The sequence below is a fragment of the Pinus tabuliformis genome, chromosome 6, assembly GCF_031772625.1.
Source record: "Pinus tabuliformis cultivar Carrire ecotype Pingquan chromosome 6, CPIR1, whole genome shotgun sequence".
In the NCBI taxonomy this organism is placed as follows: domain Eukaryota; kingdom Viridiplantae; phylum Streptophyta; class Pinopsida; order Pinales; family Pinaceae; genus Pinus; species Pinus tabuliformis.
This window is the reverse complement of record NC_142292.1, coordinates 794,221,571-794,248,842: the sequence shown is the minus strand read 5'-3', so window position 1 is coordinate 794,248,842 and position 27,272 is coordinate 794,221,571. Positions and strand designations below refer to the sequence as shown.

At 33.8% G+C, this 27,272-nt stretch overlaps 1 pseudogene; it reads left to right on the top strand.

Annotated features, from left to right (window-relative positions):
* LOC149261184 (organic cation/carnitine transporter 4-like) overlaps positions 1-26,941 on the top strand; it is a 30,347-nt pseudogene extending 3,406 nt beyond the window's left edge.
* Positions 26,942-27,272: the final 331 nt, after the last annotated feature.

Below are 27,272 nucleotides of genomic sequence, written 5' to 3'. Positions count from 1 at the left end.
TGGGAGGGAGAGGAGGAGGGAGTATGATAGGGGGAGGGGGAGAGGGATAGTGGGGGAAATAATGGGAGAGTGGAGGGAGGGAGGAGAGGGAGAGAGAGAGACAAAGGGAGTGGGGGTAGGAGGGGGAGAGTGAGGAAGGGAGTGAGAGGTAGAGTGAGAGAGGGAGAGAGAGGGAGAGAGAGGGTGGGCGGGAAGGGTTAGGTGGAGAGAGATGGAGAGGGGGAGAGGGTGGGAGTGGGGGAAGGTGAGACGACGGGAGAGGGGGAGAGGTAGAGGGAGAAGAAGAGGAAGTGAGAGGAAGAGAGAGAGCGAGAGAGAGGAGGGAGGGTGAGGAGGGAGATAGATGGAGATAAGGATAGAGGAGGGAAGGAGGAGATCGAGAGAGAGAGAGAGGGAGAGGGAGAAAGAAAGAGATAGGTAGAGGGAGAGGGGGAGAGAGAGGGAGAGGAGAGAGAGAGCGAAAGGGGGTTGGAGAGGGGGAGAGAGAGAGAAAGAGGGAGATGGGGAGAGAGAGAGAGAGAGAGAGAGGTTGAGGGAGGCAGGGACAGAGAGAGCTAGATGTAGAGGGGGATGGGAGAGAGAGCGAGGTGGGTAGGGAGAGAGCGATGAGGGAGAGAGACAGAGAGGGAGGGGGAGGAGGAGAGAGAGAGAGAGGGAGAGGGAGGGGGAGGAGGAGAGAGAGAGAGAAAGAGGGGGGAGCGAGTGGGAGATGGAGAGGGGGAGTGGGAGAAGGAGGGGAAGAGAGATGGAGAGGGGAAAGGGGAGAGGGAGAGGCAGAGAGAGAGAGGAGGAGAGGGGGAGAGAGAGAGAGGCATAGAGGGAGAGAGAGATAGAGAGAGAGAGGAGGAGGAGTAGGAGAGAGAGACGGGGGAGAGAAAGGATGATAGGGAGAGGGGGAGGGAGAGGAGTAGATAGGGATATAGGTGGGGGAAGAGAGGGGGTAGGGAAAAGTAGGATTGGGAGAGCGCGAGCTGGAGCGGGAGGGGGAGAGAGCGAGAGAGGGGGAGAGGGGGAGGGAGAGAGAGAAGGTGGGGAGGCGGAGGTAGCGAGAGACCGAGAGAGAGATTCAAAGAGAGGGAGGGGTGGTGAAGCAGAATGGGAGAGGGGGGTGACGGAGACAGAGAGAGAGATTCAAAGAGAGGGAGGGGTGGTGAAGCAGAATGGGAGAGGGGGGTGACGGAGACAGAGAGAGAGAGGGAGGGGGAGGGGGAGGGAGAGGGGGAATTAGATTAGGAGAAGGTAGGAGATGCAGAAAGAGATAGAGAGGGTGAGAGAGGGAGATAGCAAGGGGAGAGTGAGAGGGAGAGGGAGAGGGAAGGAGATAATAAGAGGAGAGGGAGAGAGAGAGAGAGCGGGTGGGAGGGGGAGTATGAGGGAAGGAGCTAGAGGGAGAGGGGGAGAGGGAGGGAGGTAGAGGGGGAGATAGAGGGAGGGGTGAGATGGAGGGAGTGGGATAGAGAGAGAGAGAGAGGTGGGGTAAGTGAGGGGGAGGGAGAGAGTGGGAGGGAGAGGAGGGGGAGAGAGAGAGGGAGAGAGATAGAGAGATGGAGAGGGAGCAAGGGAGAGATAGTTGGAGAGGGATATGGGAAGGGGAAGTGAGCAAGAGAGGGGGAGTGTGAGAGTGATAGGGAGAGAGACAGAGAGAGGGAATAAGAGGAGGGGGAGGGGTAGGGAGAGAGAGAGAGAGAGAGAGAGAGAGAGAGATGTGTGTGTGAGTATGTGTGTGTGTGTGAGAGAGATAGTGTGGTGGTGGTATGGAAAGGGGGAGGGATATGGAGAGAGGGAGAGGGTGTGGGAAGGGGAAGGAGAAATGGCATGAGAGGGGGATAGGGAGTGGTAGAGAGAGAGGGAGAGGAAGGGAGAGCTTGGGAGAGAGGAGAGAGGGAGAGGGGGAGAGGGAGAGAGGGGGAAAGAGAGAGGGAGAGGGGGGGAGAGAGAGAGAAGGAGAAGAGAGAGAGAGAGAGAGAGAGAGATGGAGGGAGAGGGAGTGAGAGAGGTAGAGAGAGAGAGAGAGGGCAATATGGAGGGAGGGAGTATGAGAGAGTAGAGAGGGGGAGGGAGAGTGGGAGTGAGAGGGAGAGAGGTTTGGGGAGAGGGGAGGAAGAGGGGGAGAAAGATAGGAGAGGTGGAGAGGGAGGGAGAGAGAGTGGGTGAGGGAGGGAGAGAGAGATAGCTAGAGTGAGGGCGATGGGGATCACGAGGGAGAGGGGAGAGAGAGATATCTTCTCCTTCTCTATCCCTAGAACTACATATAAACTTCATTTCGAACACCGGCTTTGAAGGTAAATCTAAAAAAAAGGTGTGACAATCTACAAAGTTCCAAAAGATATTGAGTTCGCAGAAACTAACTCAAAGATATTTTACTAAAAACTAGTACTCCTCGGGGCTCTTTCAAACACAATGAGAATTGAAATGGGTACCATCGAGTAAGACATACCAAGATATATGTTTTTGTTACTTTTGAATTTTCCATCATGTATAGCCAAAGAGCTAAATATGTAACCATTTCTAGTATTGAAAAAATTTCACGAAAACTAAGTTAAGGATATTTTACTGTAAATTCCTACTCTTTGGGCTATTAAAAACAATTACAAATCAAAATAAGTACCATATGGTAAGGCATACTAAGGTGGGTTTTTTGATTAGTTTTGTTTGTATTTCAAACAATTATAAATTAAAATAAATACCATAAGGTAAGACATACTAAGGTGACTTTTTTTATTAGTTTTGAATTTCCCATTTGAAGGGCTAAGCATGTAATCATTTCTTCTATTTTTCAAAGAAAAGCATATTTTGTTCATGTTTTGAAAAAGGAGCATAGAATGCTAAGGGAAACCCGTCAATAATAAAAAAGAACCTAAAAGAAGAAAAGAAAGGATGCATCTAAATATGGTAACAACTAAGTGTGATGACAACACAAAAAGATATGTATGATTACCATACGTTGTAAGTAAAAGTAATTGTGACAAATTGGAATAGATTCTCTTCAACTCAATGGCAATTGGATGGTGAAGTGATTAAAAAAAAACCAAAGGATATACCAGGTATGCAGCTCTTGTTGAGACAACAAGGGAGAGAAATTATTCAGGAATACATTCTCTAAATTAAGAATTTTCTTTCTCGTTTCTAGGATAAAATTTTAGTTTTTCAATATTGTATAAAAACTAAAAAAAACTAACAAAATATATCTAAAAACTACAAACAAAAAATAGCAAGGCAAATTAAGAAGCAAAAAACACAAAATTCTTTCTACACTTTAAACCGTACAAAGAAAAGTGTGCATGTTATTTGAGAAGACTATACTAAAAAAAATTTAATTTCACAAATCGAATAACCAAAATAAGATAAATTATCTCTCTCCATATCATTAACAAAAAGTGGTAAACACTGTAGTAATTCACTATAAAATGTACTTTCAAATATTTAAAACCTTTAGTATTAATGTAGCTTTAAAATATTTAAAATGTATTTCAATTATCAATATTAAAAAAAAATAACACATTTAATAGAAATTTAGGTAATAGCACAATTATATTAGTTAAATGACTTGTGAATGTTAATACATATCACGTTGGTAAGATTTAAAAAATTATGAAATTAACTATTTTATTATTATTAGTATTATTATTATTATAGGTTAATGATATATTTATTTAAAGCATAGAAGAAGATTTTTATCAATGAATATTTATATAAACTTTATTATGGAGTTTATTACTCTATAAATAGGGAATGCTAAATACCATGGGCCAAAGTCATGGCTTCTGAATATCACATGCCAAGAAAACCATAACTCATTAAATATGAAACTTGCTCATATGATATTTTGTTAATTAATCAATTTCATTAAAATGACAAAAAGAGCATAACTACCTTGCACATAAATCTGAGTCCTTGATTTGCGTATACCACTAAAAATGTCATCGAATATTTAATGGTACTACCATAAATCTAGTAATAATTAATAATTAAATTAAATTTTTGGAATCCCTATTCTATTTTAGAAGAAACATGTTTATCGATCTAATTAAGTTTGACTTCATCTTAACTTTGAGTTACCAATCACTTTTGAAAGAGTATACATATAATTTGATATAAAAAACTTGTGATTTTCAAATTAAAAAATGCATATCAAACTTAAGAGTAAATGTATTATTATTGAAACCTAAATAAAGACATATAAAAAATACGTTGAAACCTAAATGAAAATATGCAATATATATATTATTGAATACATAAAAATGGAAGAAATAGAAAAATACAACTAGCTCTTTTCGGTCACTTGTAACTTTGAAGAAATATTAATGGTTGATAGTAGAAAGAACAGAACCAAAAAGAACTTACACTAAGCTATATTACATAAAGTATCTGTTTGTGTAAAATATAAGTTCCAATCAAAAAATCTTTCGATTTTCAATTGAAAAATTAATAAAACTTAAAGAGAGTAATTTGATTATATGATATTGAAGCTAAATAAAGACGATCAATTATATTGAATGAATTAAGAGAGAAATAGAAAAATATAACGAGCTTTGTCTATCTACAATTACTGCTTCTGATGTTAACATGTAGTATTAATTGAATTCTGCAGCCAAAAAAACGTCAATTATATCGAATGCGTTAAGAGAGAAATAGAAAAATATAACAACGAGATATAGAAAAATATAACGCGCTGTCTCTGTATGATCAATGCTTCTCCAGTTAACCATGTAATATTAATTGAATGGCTAATCGCCAAAAGCAGTGGACTAGAAAAGGCGTGGGCAAAGATTACAGAAAGTACTATTTACCAAAAATTAAAATTCAAGTCTGAACATTCCAAATTTACACCGATGACGTGGTTGTGTAGAGAATTTCTTGGAAAGCATTTCTAGAAAAGAAAACCCAACTATTTGTACGAAAATTTCAAGAAAAGCATCTCACACTTTTTTGCGGTAAACTATGATTAGCTCTTCCTTTAACGGATCACAACCTTTTTGACATACACGAGTGATTGCTTGGAATTTTCAAGTCGTTTTGAAATAGATGATGTTGTTGTGGGGTGCATTTATATGGGAATGAATACAGATGATAAATAGAAGAGGAAGATGTGAACAAAAAGCTTAGAACTATGGTTTGGAATCTGGATTCTCAACAATTTTCTCAAATCCGCCACTCACAAAAACTCCTAAATGGCAGCCATTAATGTCTGTGTACCATACCTCTCGACTGTCAACGTTTGAGTTAATCCCTTGTAGCTTGTCTGAGGCATTCTACTCTCCATCACACAGAATGGCCTGGAATCTGGATCCTCAACAATTTTCTCAAATCCACCACTCACAAAACCCCTCGACTATCAACCTTTGAGTTAATCCCTTGTAGCTTATCTGAGGCATTCGACTCTCCATGACGCGTAAATGATTCTGGTAGACCTGAATGAATCAGAGAGAAATTGATTTAATTTTGGAAATTTCATTAACATAGCTCGATTTCTGTCAAGTGAATTAAAGTGTTTTTTCTATGTGTCTAGTTGTTTTCTTGGATTTTTTTAATAATATCATCTGCATAGATGATCTGTCATTCCACAGAAATCGAAATGAGATCGAGAGAAAGGATCCTCAGCCTGTCATGGATCCAGGTTCCATGGACATGATTTTACCTCTGGGTTAGTAACAATTGGCACCACCTGCATATTTTGGGAGGAGTATGGAACGATGTCTATGTGGGCAATTTGTCCCACCTTCTGACTCCGGGGAAATGTGTTTAATGATTAGGCTTCTCATGCATATGAATCTTTGGGTTGAGTTCCATTTCTCACCCTGATTTCTTTCTCGACAGGTGCAGTTCACCATTAAAAAGCAGCTTGGAGCAAAAGGTGAAGTATAAAAAAAAGTCTGGATCAAGTCAAAACAGCGATGCAAATTGGGTATGGGATGTTACACCATATTGATTACTTAATTCTTTTCAAAAGGTGCATAAATGTCCATAAGGTTTTGGGAATGGATATTTAAGAAAATTGTGTTGGGTGGTGTTAACCGTACTAATGGCTTTCAAAAGATGAAGAAATCTCCAAAGTTATGTTCTGAGAGATGGAAATTGAAAAATACTGTGCCTCTTCCACAACAATGTTATGTGCAGATGGCTATGCAGCTAGTAATCAACAAAACCCAGTTGTCTCCATAGAGTCATAACTTCCATTTGCAATCCCTTAGCCTGTCATAGATCCTCTGCCTCCTGCCAGTCTCACCGTTGGATCTGGGAGATGACCATCTTAGAAGATGCCAACCGTGGCCGTTGGAAGCATTTTTCTAGACAAGCAATTCCTCAGAGCCTGCGGTCCATGTTGTTGTAAACTCATCTGCCAGAGGTATCTGCACAGTGGGCACTGGGAGTGGTAAACTGGGTCACATTGAAGATGGGAGAGGACTTTCAGATTGGATTTGGATTTCGATGGACTCCCTCCACTCAATCTGAATTTTCTGAATCTGTCGAATTTGAAAGCCAACGGAGGGATGCATCCTCCATCATATCGTTTGGCTTGGATCTGGTAAATTTATTTTCCAACTCTTTGTATTCAATCACTCTGAATATAGGTTACAGATAATCACTTAATTTCATTGACATAGCTTCATTCTGTCTTCTTTTTTAGCACTTATTTTCTTCTTTTAAAATTGAAATGCAATGGTTTTTTGGTCTGATTTTCTTTGTTTTTAAAATTAAATCCCAAATCCTCTGCGTCAGTGGACCCTTCGAGAGAAACGGGGACTAACAGTCTTGCTATTGGACCATCTCATCTGATCTCCATGACAGAAGATTCCAACAATGGTCGAGGATACCATTGGGAGGGTTTTTTTGGAGAAGAAATTTCTTTGATCCAGTGGATTCATCTATCTCTTATAAAATCAATGTCCATTTTATCATAAATGTGTTTGCCTACTTTTTTTAATGAAAATAATATTTAGATTGCCATGCTTTTCTTTATTTTCTTGTATCGCAATTTATTCAAATAATTTATAAATTATAGTGATTGTTGTGATGATAAGGAATTTATGTATTGTTGTTGTATTTTCATCTTTCTTATCAGTGAGAAAAAAACACCAATACTAGAATGAAAGAAAAATGGTTCAATAGAATGACAACAACAACCTGCATTAACATTATGTTCTGTGCTACTTCTCTCCTAATTGTTTTTTCTCTCTTTCCCCTTGACAATTTCATATATATATATATATATATATATATATATATATATATATATATATATATGGAGTTGATGCTCTATTGTCAAACAATTTAACAAAAGAAAATCTACATCCTTTTCTGTTTGCATCAAATAGGCATGCAAACCCAGCATCCATAATGGTAGTCTTTCCCATGCCACCAAATCCATGCAAGATTATTGCTCCAACATTTTTATATTTGAATTGTTTAGTTATATTTGTGTTTGTATAGTTATTTATTGATTTGAAATTATATAATAATGAAAGGAGTATTTTCGTGAACTGAAATTTTTAATTTTTGACTCATTGTTTATAATGTAAAATGATATATATGTAATTATTTATATTTGGAAATTGGATGGTATAAAATAAGTTATACATGAGTAGAATTGGTTTATTTTTATAAGATATGTGAAATGGATGTGTTTGATTATTTAAATGTGAAAATAGGCTTAATAGTTTCTTTCAATATACCCATAAATTGTATTTTTTATAATATGATATATTTGTTAGATGAAATCAAACTGATATTTATGTATAGACATTGTTTTTTATTTGTAATGATATGCATAACTTTGTGTACTTTATGTGCTTTTTTAAATAAAAGTAATTTTTGTTTGTTTATGTGATATGATGGTTATGCTTTTGCTAATTAGATAATAGGATTGCATTGAAAGATAATACTATGTTGACATTTTTTTCACCGTTAATGTGTATATGTTTATTTTCACATTTAATGTGCATATGTTTATGTATGTATTTGTTTTATTGTTTGTTAGATGATATAGTGATTGGATTTCTTAGATAATACGATGATTATTGATTTCTAATTGATAAGATGTTTTTGTTTGCTAAATGGCATGCTTTAGATTGTTTGATGATATGATGGTGATAATTAGAGTGAGAGAGATAATGAGAGTGTGGCGCGGGAGAGAGAGAGAGAGAGCGAAAGAGCGGTGAGAAAAGAGAGGTAGAGGGGGTAAGAGAGGAGGCGGAGAGAGAGAGAGAGAGAGAGAGAGAGAGAGAGAGAGAGAGAGAGAGGGAGAGAGGGAGAGGGAGAGAGTGGGAGGGAGAGGGAGAGGAAGAGAGTGGGGGGAGAGGGAGAGGGGAAGAGAGTTAGAGAGAGAGATAGAGGGAGAGGGGGGGAGATTTAGAGAGAGAGGAGAAGGGAGAGTGAGAGAGAGGGGGTGAGAGAGAGAAGGGGAGAGAGGGAGACAATAGGGAGGATAAGGAGAGGGAGAAGGAGGAAGAGAGGAAGAAAGAGAGATATGTGGGTGCAAAGAGGGGGAGTGGGAGAATGAAGCGGAGAGAGTGAGAGAGGGGGAGGGGTAGAGGCTGAGAGAGAGAGACAGGGAGAGGAGGAGAGACAGTGCAAGAGGTAGAGGGTCAGAGAGAGGGAGAGGAAGAGAGTAGGATAGGGAGAGAGAGAGGGAGAGGGAAGGGGAGAGGGAGGAGGAGGCAGAGGAGGAAAGGGAAGGAGAGGGCAATGGGCAGAGGGAGAAGGAGTGGGAGGGAGATAACAGGAGAGAGAGAGAGAGAGAGAGAGAGAGAGAGAGAGAGAGAGTTAGGGGGAGAGAGAAGTAGAGGGGGAGAGGGAAAGAGAGGAGGGAGAAAGAAGAGAGGGGGAGGGGGAGAGGGAGAGAGAGGGTGTGAGACAAAGGGAGGGTGCGAGAGAGAGAGAGAGAGAGAGAGAGAGATCAGGGGGAGAGAGGAGGATAGGGAGAGGGAGTGGGAAAGAGGGGAAGGGAGAGGGCCAGAGAGAGAGATAGGTGGGGGAAGAGAGGGGGAGAGGGAGAGGGGAGTGCGAGAGGGAGGGGGAGAGAGCAATAGAGGGGGGTGGGAGAGGGAGAGAGAGGGAGAGAGAGAAGTAGAGATAGAGTGGATTTAGGGCTTAGGGTTTAGGCTTAGGGTTTAGGGTTTGGGGTTTAGAATTTAGGTTTTAGGGTTTGGGGTTTTAGTTTAGGTCAAAGAGTTTAGGGTTTAGGGTTTATAAAACAATTAAATAAAAGTTACAAAATTCTTTTTAAAATGTTATAAAATGCTTAGGGTTTAGGGTTTAGGATTTACGGTTTGGGTTGTAGGGTTTAGAGTTTAGGGTTTATAACACTTAATAAATTATTTTAATAAACACTTAAATAACACTTATAAATCTCTTTTTAGAATGTCGTAAAATGCTTCGTGTTTAGGGTTTGGGCTTTGAGGTTTAAGGTTTAGACTTTATAAGACTTTAGTATATTAATAGGTCAATTTATTCATGAAAAGATTCGATTGAATTAATATTTTCTTATAGAGTAATGTAGTGATTGATTCATGTTCATTTGTTTGAAATGTTCTATTTTAAAATGGCTAAATATGTTTATTTTTAAATATGTGTTATGCTAATTTTCATTAAAAAATAAAGAAGCTCCTCTTTTCATCGATATTATAATCTCTACTAACAGGGTCAACCACGTGAAGGGGGAAACTTATATGCCCCAAAAACTTTTCATTGTATATGGGCTCTTTTACATATCAACATGTGGAGATGATTTAATTATATTGATTTAATATGTTAAATGATTAATGATGTTAATGGCTATTTTTCTCTCTTTCTCCTTGACAATTTCAATATATATATATATATATATATATATATATATATATATATATATATATATATATATATATATATATATATATATATATAGATATGGAGTTGATGCTCTATTGTCAAACAATTTAACAAAAGAAAATCTACATCCTTTTCTGTTTGCATCAAACAGGTATGCAAACCCAGCATCCACAATGGTAGTCTTTCCAATGCCACCAAATCCATGCAAGATTATTGCTCCAACATTTTTTTTACTTGCCCAATAAAATAATATTTGAATTGTTTAGTTATATTTGTGTTTGTATAGTTATTTATTGATTTGAAATTATATAATAATGAAAGGAGTATTTTTGTGAACTGAAATTTTTAATTTTCGACTGATTGTTTATAATGTAAAAGGATATATATGTAACTATTTATATTTGGAAATTGGATGATATAAAATAATTTATTCATGAGTAGAATTGTTTTATTTTTATAAGATATGTGAAATGGATGTGTTTGATATTTAAATGTGAAAAGAGGCTTAATTTTTTTTTTCAATGTACCCATATATTGTATTTCTTATAATATGATATATTTGTTAGATGACATCACACCGATATTTATGTATAGAAATTATTTTTTATTTGTAATGATATGCATATCTTGGTGTACTTTATGTGATTTTTAAAATAAAAGTATTTTTTGTTTGTTTATGTGATATGATGGTTATGCTTTTGCTAATTAGATAATAGGATTGCATTGAAAGATAATACTATGTTGACATTTTTTGGACGGTTAATGTGTATATGTTTATTTTCACATTTAATGTGTATATTTTTATGTATGTATTTGTTTTATTGTTTGTTAGATGATATAGTGATTGGCTTTCTTAGATAATATGATGATTATTGATTTCTAATTGATAAGATGTTTTTGTTTGCTAAATGGCATGCTTTAGATTGTTTGATGATATGATGGTGATAATTAGAGTGAGAGAGATAATGAGAGTGTGGGGCGGGGGAGAGAGAGAGAGTGGAAGAGCGGTGAGCGAAGACAGGTAGAGGGGGTAAGAGAGGAGGCGGAGAGAGAGAGAGAGAGAGAGAGAGAGAGAGAGAGAGAGAGAGAGAGAGAGAGAGAGAGAGAGAGAGAGTGGGAGGGAGAGGAAGAGGAAGAGAGTGGGGGGGAGAGGGAGAGGGGAAGAGAGTTAGAGAGAGAGATAGAGGGAGGGGGGGAGATCTAGAGAGAGAGGAGAAGGGAGAGCGAGAGAGAGGGGGTGAGAGAGAGAAGGGGAGAGAGGGAGACAGTAGGGCGGATAAGGAGAGGGAGAGGGAGGAAGAGAGGAAGAAAGAGAGATATGTGGGTGCAAAGAGGGGGAGCGGGAGAATGAAGGGGAGAGAGTGAGAGAGAGGGAGGGGTAGAGGGAGAGAGAAAGAGACAGGGAGAGGAGGAGAGACAGTGCAAGAGGTAGAGGGTCAGAGAGAGGGAGAGGAAGAGAGTAGGATAGGTAGAGAGAGAGGAGATCGAAGGGGAGAGGGAGGAGGATGCAGAGGAGGAAAGGGAAGGAGAGGGCAATGTGCAGAGGGAGAAGGAGTGGGAGGAAGATAACAGGAGGGAGAGAGAGAGAGAGAGAGTGGGTTAGGGGAAGAGAGAAGTAGAGGGGGAGAGGGAAAGAGAGGGAGGGAGAAAGAAGAGAGGTGGAGGGGGAGAGAGAGAGAGAGAGGGTGTGAGACAAAGGGAGGGTGAGAGAGAGAGAGAGAGGGTGTGAGACAAAGGGAGGGTGAGAGAGAGAGAGAGAGGGAGATAGAGAGATATGAGGGGGAGAGAGGAGGATAGGGAGAGGGAGTGGGAAAGAGGGGAAGGGAGAGGGGCAGAGAGATAGATATGTGGGGAAAGAGAGGGGGGTGGGGAGTGCGAGAGGGAGGGGGAGAGAGCAAGAGAGGGGGGTGGGAGAGGGAGAGAGAGGGAGAGAGAGAAGTAGAGATAGAGTAGATTTAGGGCTTAGGGTTTAGAGTTTGGGGTTTAGGATTTAGGTTTTAGGGTTTGGGGTTTTAGTTTAGGTCAACGAGTTTAGGGTTTATAGTTTAGGGTTTAGGGTTTATAAAACACTTAAATAAAAGTTACAAAATGCTTTTTAAAATGTTATAAAATTCTTAGGTTTTAGGGTTTAGGGTTTAGGATTTACGGTTTGGGGTGTAGGGTTTAGGGTTTAGGGTTTATAACACTTTAGTAAATTATTTTCATAAACACTTAAATAACACTTACAAATCTCTTTTTAGAATGTCGTAAAATGCTTTGTGTTTAGGGTTTAAGGTTTAGGTTTTCAGGTTTAAGGTTTAGACTTTATAAGGCTTTAGTATATTAATAGGTCAATTTATTCATGAAAAGTTTCGATTGAATTAATATTTTCTTATAGAATAATGTAGTGATTGATTCATGTTCATTTGTTTGAAATGTTCTATTTTAAGATGGCTAAATATGTTTATTTTTAAATATGTTTTATGTTAATTTTCATTAAAAAATAAAGAAGCTCCTCTTTTCATCGAGATAATAATCTCTAATAACAGGGTCAACCACGTGAAGGTGGAAACTTATATGCCCCAAAAACTTTTCATTGTATATGGGCTCTTCTACATATCAACATGTGGAGATGATTTAATTATATTGATTTAATATGTTAAATGATTAATGATGTTAATGGGTATTTTTTAAAAACATACTAACTTATTAACATTAATGAAAATAAATTCTTATAAAATTTTGTATCAATCAAATTATTATTGGTGTGGTAGTAATATTTATTAATTATAGTTCTTATATTGATTTAATATGTTAAATGATTAATGATATTAATGGATACTGTTTAAAAACATATTAATTTATTAACATTAATGAAAATAAATTATAATAAAATTGTTCATTAATCACATTATTATTGTTGTGGTAGTAATATTTATTAAATATAGTTACTAATTATGTTTCTTTATCTTAAAATGTTATGTTATCAAAATATTTATGTTTTGTTTAAATATTCAAATTAACTTATTAATATTTAGATGGAAAATGGTGAATGCGAGGAAAAAAATAATAAATAATAATAGTAATAATAATAATAATAATAATAATAATAATATTGTTGAAAATATGATTTAAAAATAAAATAAAATTATTAAATAAGATTAGTATTTATATTTTGGCTTTTAATTAAATTTATACATTTTCAAAATGATAGAAATATATTTTAATTATATACAGTTAAAAAAGAAAAAGAAAAAATACAAATCTCATTATAATTAAAACTCGATATAATAAATAAACATTAAAATATTATAAAATAAAACGATAATGCTTAATTAAATCTATATAAAATACACACGTTCAAGTTTATAATAAAATTCATGCCTAATACAAATCAACATAACAAACACAAGAGTTCATTGACAAAACACATAGTAAACATACTTAATTAATTTCAAATAAACAAAGATACAATATACAATTTCAAATGCAATGGAATATAAAATTTAAACACATACATTCACAAACATTTGCAAAGCCACCTACACATACAAACATTTGAAAAAACATATTCTCACATGTATATGCAATTTCAGACAACACCTAGGATACAAATTTAAATAAGCAAATATAAAATTTTAGATTTTTAAATATCAAACACAAAATACAAATTCGAATAGAAAAACACATAATATACAATTCCAAATAAGAAAGACACATCATACAATTTCAAGTCATACAAAGACAAACACTCAAGCATGCCATTGCAACATTAAATAAGCAAACACACAATATACAAAGTAAAAAGCTACTCACTATTTATGCTAGAAAATTAATTACAATCACAATTCAATACAACAAACACACTATTACAATTTCAAGTCACATAGAATACAAATATTCATAAATAAGCACACGCCCGCACACACACACGTATCTAATTCCAGATAAATAAACATACAAAGTACAAGTTGAAATAAATAAACATACAATATACAAATTCAACTAAACACACGATTTGACAATTTCAAATAAATAAACAAATATGGTACACAATTTGAATTCAAAATATCAACATAAATACATAAACATTTTTAAAATCACAAACATATATATATATATAGAAATTCGAATAACTAAATATGTATTCAGAATTTAACCCACTATGTATAAGAAGCTAAATTATATGTGTATACTCTTATCTAATTATATAAATATCTAAAATAATATAATATAAAAAGCTTTAGAAACCAATGAAATAGAAAAGGGCCAAAAAAAAAATCCAATATGAAGGTCTTGTTAATTAGAGAGATACTTTGGGCGTTTCAATGCATTGTGGAAGATTGTATAATTTGTATTTGTGTAAAAAATATTAAACAATTTTAAATGTAAGTGAGCTTTGACTTAAATTCAATTGTGATAAGTGTTATAATATGAATGGATGATCATTTAATTGTAAGATGACATGATTCAAATATAAGTGTTGTAAAGTAAATGTATTTTAAAAAATGTGTTGTGATGCATATGAGTTTAAAGAAATACAGTCAACACAAACAAGAAATACTACACTACTCAAAGAAGAATGGGCCCCATCCTCCTTGAGCACTTGGAAGGACTACTTTTAATCCCTTCCATAAAAGATAATTTTATTAATAATTGTGTGCATAATTCTCTTACAATATTTGAGAAAAGAATAATATATAACTATATCAATATTTACTTTGGCAAAAACCTTTTCAGCAAAACTAGAAGGTGAAGTCCTTCATGTAAGTAAATGAAATAAATTTGCATGCAATATCACATAAATAATAGAAAAACTAAAGGTGAAGTCCTTCGTTTAAATAAATCTGTATGTAATACCACTTAAATATTAGACAAAAATGTATTCCTTTAACAAGATATATGGAAAATTATCAAATTATTTTTTATATAAAAATAATAATAATTTACATTGCATATATAATAATTAAAACAAAAGTACCAGTTTATTTTTTATATAAAAGTAATAATCATTTATATCACATCTATAAATAATATAAACAAAATTATCAATTTATTTTTCATATAAAAGTAATAATGATTTATATCATATATATAAATAAGGAAAACAAATTTACCTTCTTTCCCACTTTTCCTAACCGAATATTTAAACAGTTATTCCTAGAAACATGCCTACAATATTATACACATCATAAATAAATAAACAAATATTTTTATTCATGAAATAATCCAAAAAGTAATAAACATAATTTAAGTAAAAATATATATATGTAAAAGAGTTATTTATGAGTCATTCCTAGAAACAAACCTGCAATAATATACACATCATAAATAAATAAACAAATATTGTTATTCATGAAATAACTCAAAAAATAATAAACATAATTTAAATAAAGATATATATAGTATAAATTACAATTATATATTGTAATTAATGATATAATTAATTTAATTTTTAAAATGTATGGAAGGTTTTTACGGCAGCTGTGTGAAAAATAAGTAGAAGGCCATTCCAATTTATGTGGGTTAAACCATCTCCCCGAAAAAACGATAGGAATGGTAGAATCCCCAAAGAAGTCGAACAACTATACATATATAACTAAGAATTCCATTGACGCAAAAGAGTTGAACTGAACTGAATAAAAGTTGAATAAACCAGTAACTCACAAACCAGTAACTCACAGAACAGAGCTGAGCTCTATGCATGTAGATTATTAATTTTAAAATGGATATTATATATATTAATTTGAAGGTTTAATAAACCTGTCAAAAGAAAGGAAGGGTAACTTCGAGATGCTTGAGATGATAGAAGCAGGAAGTTGGTTCCATCATTGAGTTTGAGCAGCCAATAAATTCATTGGTGAGTAGGTTTAATTGACACACAACACAATACAAAGAGACATGCGTACACAGGTAGTTAATTTGAATCTGAATCTAAAGACATGCGTTGGTACACAGGTGGATAGAAATGGTATAGGTGGATAGAAATGGTATGGTTAAAATTATGGGGGAGGAAACATTGCTTTAAATGAAAACTCATTCTTATGGTGGACACATGTGAGGAGGAAACATAGCCTTAAATCCATGGCTTGTAAAATTATTGAGGAGTAAAAAGAGCCTTAAATCCATGTCGGGTAAAATTATTGAGGAGGAAATAGAGCCCTAAATGAAAATTTCATTCAATTTAATAGAAATGGTACAGTGGAAACATCTGAGGAGGAAACATAACCTTAAATCCATGACTAATAAAATTATTAAGGAAACATAGCCTTAAATCCATGCTTGATGCACTCAGCACAAGGGTAAAATGATTGAGGAAACAGAGACTTAAATCCATGGTTGATGCAGGTGGCACGAGGAGGAAATAGAGCCTTAAATCCATGCCTGATGTACTAGGCACAAAGGTAAAATTATTGAGGAAACAGAGCCTTAAATCCATGGTGATGCACATGACAAAACACGTTACCGAGAAAAACGGAAAAACAAACAACCAAACCACAGGTTAAAGGAACAAAGAACACACGACACAACGATGGGTTAATCTAATAAAGAAGAAGAGGGGTTATACAAGAAAAGAATACAGAGCCAATGATGCTTGAATTCCTAGGGGATAAGATAAATTGGTCAAGCTAGAGCTAGAAACATACATACAAAGGCCAATTGAAAGAATGAAGCAAAACTAGAAATTATTGATGAGGAAGGAGAGGCTTAAATTCAATATAAAAATGGCTAAAGTACTATGTTTAAACTAATCAAAAGGATAGATAGGCATTGGGATTCGATTTCATTTATTTAGCTAGATAGGCTAGGAAACTTCGTATTTTCTTCTTTGATTCATTTCCTTGCAACGTGAACCTTTCTTTCATCCAAATAATTTACAATGCAACTAACAAAAATACAATGTTACGAAATGGAATTAGTAGAGATGAACCTAATAAACACTAAAATGAAACCAAATAGAGTTGAATTTGATCCATACCATTTCCCAAAAACTGTTAAACAACTTAACTCAAATCAACTGCCATGCCCTAGAGTCTCCTCCTCCTCCTCCTCGACTGTGTCGATACAGAATAGAACCAAAACACAAACGAAACTGACACAAGCATACCAGAGCCTCCTCCTCCTCCTAAACATCGATACATAATAGAGCCAAAACACAAATGACACTCACACAAGCATACCAGAGCCTCCTCCTCCTCCTAAACATCGATACAGAATAGAGCCAAAACACAAATGACACTCACACAAGCATACCAGAGCCTCCTCCTCCTCCCCCCCCCCAAAACACAAATGACACTGACACAAGCATACTGGCACAAGCATACCAGAGATAAGAGAAAAAACGATAAATACTTAATATAGGGATTCCCCAACTCCCTCCCTTCAACAGCTATAAGAGTGTTTTACGGCGTCTAAATCGAGGGTTCATGTTTTTTTTGTTTTTTTAAATTTCAATTCTGGCGCTTCTCTCTATTTTGGAAAAAATGGACTGATGCCCTTTTTCATTTTTTTATTATTCTTGTGCTTTCTATTTTTGAAAAAGATGCCACGTAAATGCTTTTGTTGCTAGAATCATGCTTTTCCCTATTTTGGAAAGAATGGATTGATGCTTTTTTTTTAATTTCTATTCTTGTGCTTTTTATTGTGCTTTTTGTTTTTGAAAAGAATGCCACGTAAATGCTTTTGTCGCCAAGATCACGCTTTTCCCGTCTAGGTTCATGCTTTTTCCGTCCACGCTGATGCTTTTGTTGCCACGTTTATGCTTTCTCCGTCCACCCTGATGCTGTTGTTACCAGGTTCATGATTTTTCCATCCACGCTGATGTTTTTGTTGCCATGTTCATGTTTTTTCCGTTGTGCTGATGCTTTTGTTACCAGCTTCATGCTTCTTCGATCCAGGTTGGGCTGAAGCTTTTGTTGCCAGGTTCATGCTTTTTCCGTCCACGTTGATGCTTTTGTTGTGAGGTTCATGCTTTCTTTGTCCACCCAGATACTTTTGTTGCCAGGTTCATGATTTTTCCGTGCAGGCTCATGCTTTTGTTGCCATGTTCATGTTTTTCCCGTCCACGCTGGTGCTTTTGTTGCCATGTTCATGTTTTTTCTATCCACGTTGCGCAGATGCTTTCGTTGGCAGGTTCATGCTTTTTGCCTTCACGCTGATGCTTTTTCCATCCACGTTGGGCTGATCCTTTTGTTGCCACGTTCTTTTTTTGCGTCCACATTGGGCTAATGCTTTTGTTGTCTTTTTCTCTTTCAATTAAAGCTTTTTTCGAAGGGAAATATCCAACGCATAATAGGGCTTCAATTCATGTTTTTGTTTGTTTTGGTTACTCATTATTATATGGATGTGGAATTTATAATTCAGTTTCTATTTATTTTCCATTTTTACATTTTATTTATTTTTTGGATGTTTGAAATAGGGTGGGGAAAGGCTTCAAGATTGGAGAGTTGGAGAGATATATTATGTTATTTATTTTTTATTTTATTTAATAGTTGTTATATGAAATTTAATGGATATTAATATAATATTTTATTTAAAATTGTAAAGCAATATGTATGTAGGGTAAGTATCTTGATAAATATGCAAAAATGTTTTTAATAAGTTTTAAAAAGGGCAAGTGGATTTGCGCGTGTGCGAATCTTTATAATGAATCATGCAATTTGGTCTTGATAGGGTCTTTGGTCTTGATAGGAATATAGGAATTAGTGTAGCCATATAAATGAAATGGCTAGCAAACTCAAATGAACATAAAAGCACACATGTCATGATATATTTCACATAGCCAAGCCAAAAAAACATCATGAACATCTTAAAACTCCTAATTAAATTTGTATTTAAAACTCAAAAAAATTGTCTTCCATAAAAAATTTATATTTATTATTGGAATAGGATTCTTGTCCATTTTACTTATTTAAGAAAGAAACTTACGTAGTGCTTTTAGAAATGTAACTGAATATCGTTTATCAACCCTAACGTAGATGGATTTGAGATTTTTGAGATTTAACTGCCTATGAGGCAGTTGGGTGAATGGGATTTTTTTAAACCAATTTGTGTAAACTGCAAGTCAGATATATATTTCTATGAATTATTATTTAGTATTTACATTTCTCAACTATCACTACTCTTCCATTTTTGTAGTTAGCCGAGTGAAAAACATTTTTTTGTGCTGTAGAAGACTTGAACATTTTTTTAGCAGGTGAGCTTTCCCTCTTTTGCATGGCTACTATTCTCAATGTCCCAACTTGATATGGCTTGGCTTTTTGAAATTTATGAATTTTTTTTCCTACCCACATTTTGGTTCCATCTTAGGTATGTGTTTAATAGTTTTCTCAGGTTATGCATTTCACGGTGAACATTACACATGCTTAAATTAAAAGAATTAAAAGCCAATTGAATTAACTTGATTGTGTTTTCCTATTTAATATTCATGAAAACTATTGTGGTAGTCAATGCTCATTGTAGACCTTGATATTAAGGAAATGAGCTCAGTTGGTTATAGGAAGAATGTTGGTTTAGGTATATATTCTTGATGTGTTTTTGGTGATTGATGAAGTTGTCTTGTTTGTTAGTATTTTCCTCATTTTTTGGGGATTCATTTATTCAATTCTAGTTGTTTGAATTAAAATGAACAACTAAGCTACATTATCAGCTTGAAGCAACATTTTCAATAATTAACGATTTCCCTTATAATTTACAAAAAGCCATGGTAACAAATATCCTTCATACAATGCTATTAGGTTGATACCATGCAATATTGAGGCATGATAGATTACAAATAATTTCAAACCTTTTACTATGTAGATAAAGTACAATGTTTGGTAATTTCACACAATTTTCTGCATAGTGTTATAAGTTAGTTCAACTTTTATCTTTGATCATTGATTACCCGTAATAAAAATTCCCATGTCATGACTACATATATTCCTTGCATGGCAAAACCTAGAATTTTGTTATGTTGTCATCTTCAATAGTTAATGTGTTGCATTGAAGCATTATGATTAAATGAGTTAATGTGTTGCATCGAAGCATTATGATAAAATGAGTAATGTGTTGCATTATGATAAAATGTTCTTCCTTGTTGTCTCAACAAGAGCATATCTTTTTGTGGTGTTTTCACAATTAGTTGTTAGCATCTTTAGATGCATTCTTTCTTTTCTTCTTTTAGGTTCTTTTTTATTATTGTGTGGTTTTCCTCAGCAGATATGCTCTTTTTTCAAAACAAGAGCAAAATATTTTGTTCTTTGAAATAGAAGAAATTATATTTCGTGCTTAGCCCTTCATCTATGCTCAATGGGAAATTCAAAACAAGTGAAAACTAACAAATAAGATCCACCTTAGTATGTCTTACATTATGCTACTTATTTTAATTTTTAGTTGTTTGAAATTGCCACAAAAGTAATAAAAAAAACCACCTTAGCATGTCTTACATTATGGTACTTATTTTAATTTTTATTGGCCTGAAGAGTAGAAATTTTCACCACAAAATACTTAACTTAGTTTTCATGAAAATTTAGCAATACTAGAAATGGTTACATATTTAGCACTTTGGCTATGCATGATGGAAAATTCAAAACTAAGAAAAACAAATATCTAGGTATGCGTTACTTATGGTACCACTTTTAATTTTCATTGTGTTTCAAACAACCCAGAGGAGTACTAGATTTTAGTAAAATATATTTGAGTTAGTCTTCGCGAACTTAATATATTTTGGAACTTTTTTAGATTGTCACACCCTTTTTTTATTAACCTTCAAACTTGGTATTCGAAATGAAGTTTATTTACAGTTCTAGGGATAGAGAAGGAAAAAGGTATCTCTTACCTTTCTAAATTTCTTTACTGCGAATATTGTTTGACTATATCATACCAATTTTTATTTATTTTGTTGAGGTTAGGTTTTTTTGTATCATTAGTTGCTAATGAGTAGATATTTGTGAAGCCATTTTCTAGAAAGTGTTAGGGAATTAATTAATTCACTAGAAATATTATAACTCTAAATATTGAGAGTGATAACATTATTTGAATTTGTATATATATGTTTGTGATTTTGCAAATGTTTTATGTATTTATGTTTGATATTTTGAATTCAAATTGTCTAAGCTTGTGTTTACTTGAATTGCATGTAACATTATTTGAATTTGTATATATATGTTTGTGATTTTGCAAATGTTTTATGTATTTATGTTTGATATTTTGAATTCAAATTGTGTAAGCTTGTGTTTACTTGAATTATATGTATATGTCACTTGTTTTGACGGTGTGTTTAGTTGAAGTGTGTGTTTGCTCGTTTGAAATTGCTTATATATGAGTGGTTTTGACAATGATTATTTTCTTTTGTATTTGGACACGAAATTGTATATTCTGTGTTTGCTTATTTAAACTTGTATTTTGTATGTTTATTTTATTGAAACTGCATATATACGTGAATGGTTGTATGAATGTTTATTTACAAATATCTGTATGTAATTTGAAATTGTAATCATGTGTTTGTTGTATTGAATTATGAATTTGAATGTGCATGTATAATGTAGATTTTAATTTGTATATTACGAAATTACTTTTATTTAAAGTTGCATAAGAATATTTTAGTGTTTTCTTTTATTGACATGAAATTGTATGTTGTGTGTTTAGTTGAACTTGTATATTGTATGTTTATTTATTTTAACTTGTACTTTGTATGTTTCTTGATTTGAAATTGGATATATGTGTGTGTGTGTGTTTATTTATTTTAACCAAATACAATTAAAAAATAAAAAGAAAAAATACAAATCTAATTATAATTAAAACTCATTATAATAAATAAACATTAAAATATTATACACTAAAAATATAAGACTTAATTAAATCTATATAAAATACACATGTTCAAGTTTATAATAAAATTCATGCCTAATACAAATCAACATAACAAACAAAAGCATTCATTAACAAAACACTTGGTAAACAAACTTAATCAATTTGAAATAAACAAAGATAAAATATACAATTTCAAATGCAACGGAATATAAAATTTAAACATATACATTCACAAACATTGACAAAGCCACCTACACATACAAACATTTGACAAAACATATTCTCGCATGTTTATGCAATTTTAGAAAACACCTAGAATACAAATTTAAATAAGCAAATATACAATTTTAAAATTTTAAATATCAAACACAAAATACAATTTCAAATACAAAAACACATAATATACAATTCCAAATAAGGAAACACATATCATACAATTTCAAGTCAATACAAAGACAAACACTCAAACATGCCATTGCAACATTAAATAAGCAAACGCACAATATACAAAGTAAAAACCTACACACTATTTACAGCTACAAAATTAATTACAATCACAATTCAATACAACAAACAAACACAATATTACAGTTGTATGTTGTGTGTTTATTTGAATTTGTATATTGTATTTTTGTTTATTTTGACTAGTACATTGTATGTTTCTTTATTTGAAATTTGATATCTATGTCTGTGTGTGTGCGCGCTTTTATTTATTTTAACCAAATACAATTAAAAAAGAAAAAGAAAAAATACAAATTTCATTATAATTGAAACTCAATATAATAAATAAACATTAAAGTATTATGCAATAAAAATATAAGACTTAATTAAATCTATATAAAATACACAGGTTCAAGTTTACAATAAAACTCATGTCTAATATAAATGAGCATAACAAACACAATCATTCATTGACAAAACACTTAGTCAACATACTTAATCAATTTCAAATAAACAAAAATACAATATACAATTTCAAATGAAATGGAATATAAAATTTAAAGACATACATTTACAAACATTCACAAAGCCACCTACACATACAAACATTCGACAAAACATATTCTCGCATGTATATGCAATTTCAGACAACACCTACAATACAAAATTAAATAAGCAAATATACGATTTTAAATTTTTAAATATCAAACACAAAATACAAATACAAATAAAAATACAAATAATATAAAGTTCCAAATAAGGAAACACATATCATACAATTTCAAGTCGATACAAATACAAACACTCAAACATGCCATTGCAATATTAAATAAGCAAACGCACAATATACAAAGTAAAAACCTACTCACTATTTACACTAGAAAATTAATTACAATCACAATTCAATACAACAAACAAACACACTATTACAATTGTATGTTGTGTGCTTAGTTGAATTTGTATATTGTACGTTTGTTTATTTTGACTTGTACTTTGTATGTTTCTTTATTTGAAATTGGATATATATATGTGTATGTGTGTGTGTGTGCGCGCTTATTTATGAATATTTGTATTGTAGGTGACTTGAAATTGTAATACTGTGTTTGTTGTATTGAATTGTGATTGCAATTAATTTTATAGTGTAAATAGTGCATAGTAGGTTTTATATGTTGTGTGTTTAAATTTTATATTTCATTGCATTTGAAATTGTATATTGTATCTTTGTTTATTTGAAATTGATTAAGTATGTTTACAAAGTGTTTTGTCAATGAATGCTTGTGTTTGTTATGCTGATTTGTATTAGCCATGAATTTTATTATAAACTTGAATGTGTGTATTTTATATATCTTTAATTAAGTCTTATCTTTTTATTGTATAATATTTTAATATTTATTTATTATATTGAGTTTTAATTATAATGAGATTTGTATTTTTTCTTTTTTCTTTTTTAACTGATTAAGATATATTTATATCTTAACCAGTTAATATATATATATATATATATATATATATATATATATATATATATATATATATATATATATATATATATTGATAAGTTAATTTGAAAATTTGCAACAAAACATAAATATTTTGATAACATAACATTTTAAGATAAAAAAACATAATTAGTAGCTATTTTTAATAAATATTAATACCATAACAATAATAATGTGACTAAGGCAAAAATTTATCATAATTTATTTTTATTGATGTTAATAAATTGATATGTTTTTTAAAAATATCCATTAACATCATTAATCATTTAATAGTCGAACAATAGTGGCAATGAAGAAATTCAAAAAAGTAAGAGATGCCATTTACTTCTTTATCCCTAGAACTGTAAATAAAGTGCATTTCAAATACCACGTTTAAAGGTTGAACATAATTGTCTACAACGACCATTGAGTACCACACTAGTTTGCATGAATATTAAATAGGAACATGCAATCAAGTTAATTCAATACGATTTTAATTTAAGTACGTGTAATTTTCATGGTGAAATGCATACTTTCATAAAACTATTAAGAACATACCTAAGACCAAATTAAAATGTGGGTATGAAAAAAAACATAAGTTTCAAGAAGCCATATCAAAATGGGACGTTGAGAATAGTAGCCATGCAAAAGAGGGAAAGCTGGCACGCTAAAAAATGTCCTGTACAGTGCTACATCTTGTTAGCAAATCAAGAATAAAAAAAATGTTTTTCACTAGGCTAACTATAACAATGGAAGAGTAGAAGAAATGTAAATTCTAAATAATAATTCATAGAAATATATGTCTCACTTGTTGTTGACACAAATTGGTTTAAAATATTCCCATCCACGCAAGCCCCTCATATGCTGTTAGATCTCAAATCCAACTACATTAGGGTTGAGTTGACACAAATTGGTTTAAAAAATTCCCATCCACCCAACCCCCTCATATGTCACGTTAGATCTCAAATCCAACTACATTAGGGTTGATAAACAATATTCAGTTACATTTCTAAAAGCCCTTAGTAAGTTTATTTCCTAGAAAAGTAAAATGGACAAGAATCCTACTCGAGTATTAAATAGAAAATTTTTATGAAAGACACAAATTAAGTATGAGTTTTAAATACAAATTTAATTATCAGTTTTGAGATGTTCATGATTTTTTTTTGGCTTGGCTCTGTGAAATATATCGAGAGGTGAGTGTTTTGATGTTAATTTGAGTTTGCTAGCCATTTCATTTATATGGCTACACTAATTCCCATATTCTTATATATCAAGGAGGACACTCCTCATTGTAAAGATTCGCACGCACACAATTTTCCACTTGCCCTTTTTAAAACTTATTAAAATCTGTTTTTACAAATTTGTCAAGGCACTTACCCTAAATACAGATTGCTTTGCAATTTTAAATAAAAAATAATATTAATATACAATAAATTTCATATAACAAGTATTAAATAAAATAAAAAACAAATAACATAATATATCCATCAAACTCTTCAATCCTAAAGCCTTTCAACACCCTACTACAAACATCCCAAAAATAAATAAAATTTTAAAATAAAAATTAAATGAACACTCAATTATAAACTGCAAATAAATAAATAAAAAATATAAATTGAAGCCGTGTTGACAAGATGTGTGTTTGATATTTCCCTTCGGAAAAAGCATGGCAACAAAATGAACCTCACAAGAAAAGAATTGGCCCAACGTGGATGGAAAAAGCATGAACCTGACAGCAAAAACATATACTTGACATCTTTTTTCAAAAATAGAAAGCACAAGAATAGAAATTTAAAAAAACCAAAAGCATCAACCCATCCTTTTCCAAAAAGGAGAAAAGTAAGAATTGAAATTTAAAAAACCAATAAATAATGAACTCTCAATTCAAAAATGGACGGGAGAATTCAGACGATGGCAGCTCAAGCATTTTGTGCTCTACAGTCTCGCATGGACTCTGGAGGTCTTTCATACAATGGTCATGATTTTTGCAGACTATGAGCCCAACTGGCACTGCAACATAGAGAAACCCTTTGACGATTTCCTTTCCATGAAGCATGGGTTCGAATCCTGCAGTTCCACGGGATCTGTGTGTTCCATGGATCGGGCGTCATGGGGCTGGGACGGAGGGAGCGGAGTTTCAACGGTTTCTGAATGGGTCTCGTTTGTGATCAGAAATATAAAGTTGGGGTTTTGCAGTCCGCGTTTTTCATCGGGTGCTTGATCGGTAATTTTGATAATTTTACCTCTGAAGCTTCATATGCACTTTGCTGCCGCTAGATCTTTAAGAATTTACAGTTATTGGATCTTGATGTTTATTTACTGATGCGGGTGCAGGGATATTTGGGCAATTGTCGGATTCTTTGCTGGGAGGGAAGGGAGTGCTGAGGTTGGTCTGTATTTGCAACACCATCCTCAGTTTCTTGACGGCCTTCTCGCCCAATTTCTGGGTTTATTTGATTCTCCGTTTATTGACAAGAATTAGCATTGGCGGCGTTCGGCTATCGTCCTTCGTTTTGGCGACTGAACCTGTCAGGCCATGTAAGAGAGGATGAGTTGGCATGTTGACTTTGTATTTCTTTTCCCTCGGCATAGCTCTGCTTCCAGCTCTCTGCTACTTTTCTGGTCGCTGGAGATATCTGTACATAGTCGCTTCGATTCCTTCGGTCTTGTATTGCCTTTTCGTTCTGCCATTTGTATCAGAGTCCCCCCGATGGTACCTCGTCAAGGGCAGGCTGGAAGATGCCATGAAAGTCATGAGATCGATTGCGGCCAAGAACAGAAATCTCTGCCAGCGGGAGTATCGTTGGCATTGGACGGGGACGAGCACACTCCTGCAGAGCCTGAGGAACCATCGGGAAGCCTGGTGGACGTATTCAAGTCGCCCGTGACGTGTATGAGGATGGTTTTAATAGGGTTCATCTGATTTGTATGTGGTGTAGGGTATTATGATTCGTATGTGGTGCAGGGTATTATGGATTAAGCCTGAACATGGTAAATCTGAGTACTAATTTATATGTGTGTGTTTTCCTCAATGCAATCACAGAAATACCTACCTATGCCCTCACGGCAGCTATGCTCGACAAATTCGAAAGAAGGGCGATGCTCGTCTCCACCATGCTGTTGAGCGGACTGGCTAGTCTGTTGGGAAGCTTGACGTCGACGGTACTCAATGTTTAGGGTTCGAATCTCGATCCAACACTGGTCACATGGGATTCTTCACTGGCGTGCAGTTAGCGAGTGGAGTCGTCGGAATATTCGGTATGGCGGGGGCGTATAACTTGATATTTATATGCACATGTGAGCTGCTTCCGACAGTAGTCTGGAATGCAACTCTAGGTTTAATTCAATTCTATTTAATTTCATTTCAGTGTCTATTATGTTCACCTTTGCGAGAGCTAATTCCATTTCATAACCTTGTGTTTCTGTTGGGTGCATTGTAAAAATGAAGGGCTGGTGTTGCAGCGAAATAAATGAAAGAAGAAAAGAAGTGGTTGTTGTTCCAAGCCTAGTCTATCTAGCTAAAGAAACAAAATCGAATGAAATCCCAATTCCAGGTATTTGTGTCTTTTTTATTAGTTTAAACTAGGCGCTTTAGCCATTTTTATTTTGAATTTAAGGCTCTACTTCCTCCTCAATAAATCCTATTTTTTTTCATTGCTTCAATTAGCCGTTGCACGCATGTCTTGCACTCTAGCTTGAACAGTGTATCTTTTCCCCTAGGAATTCAAGCATCACTGTCTCTGTATTATTTGGATTTGATTAGTTTGTAAT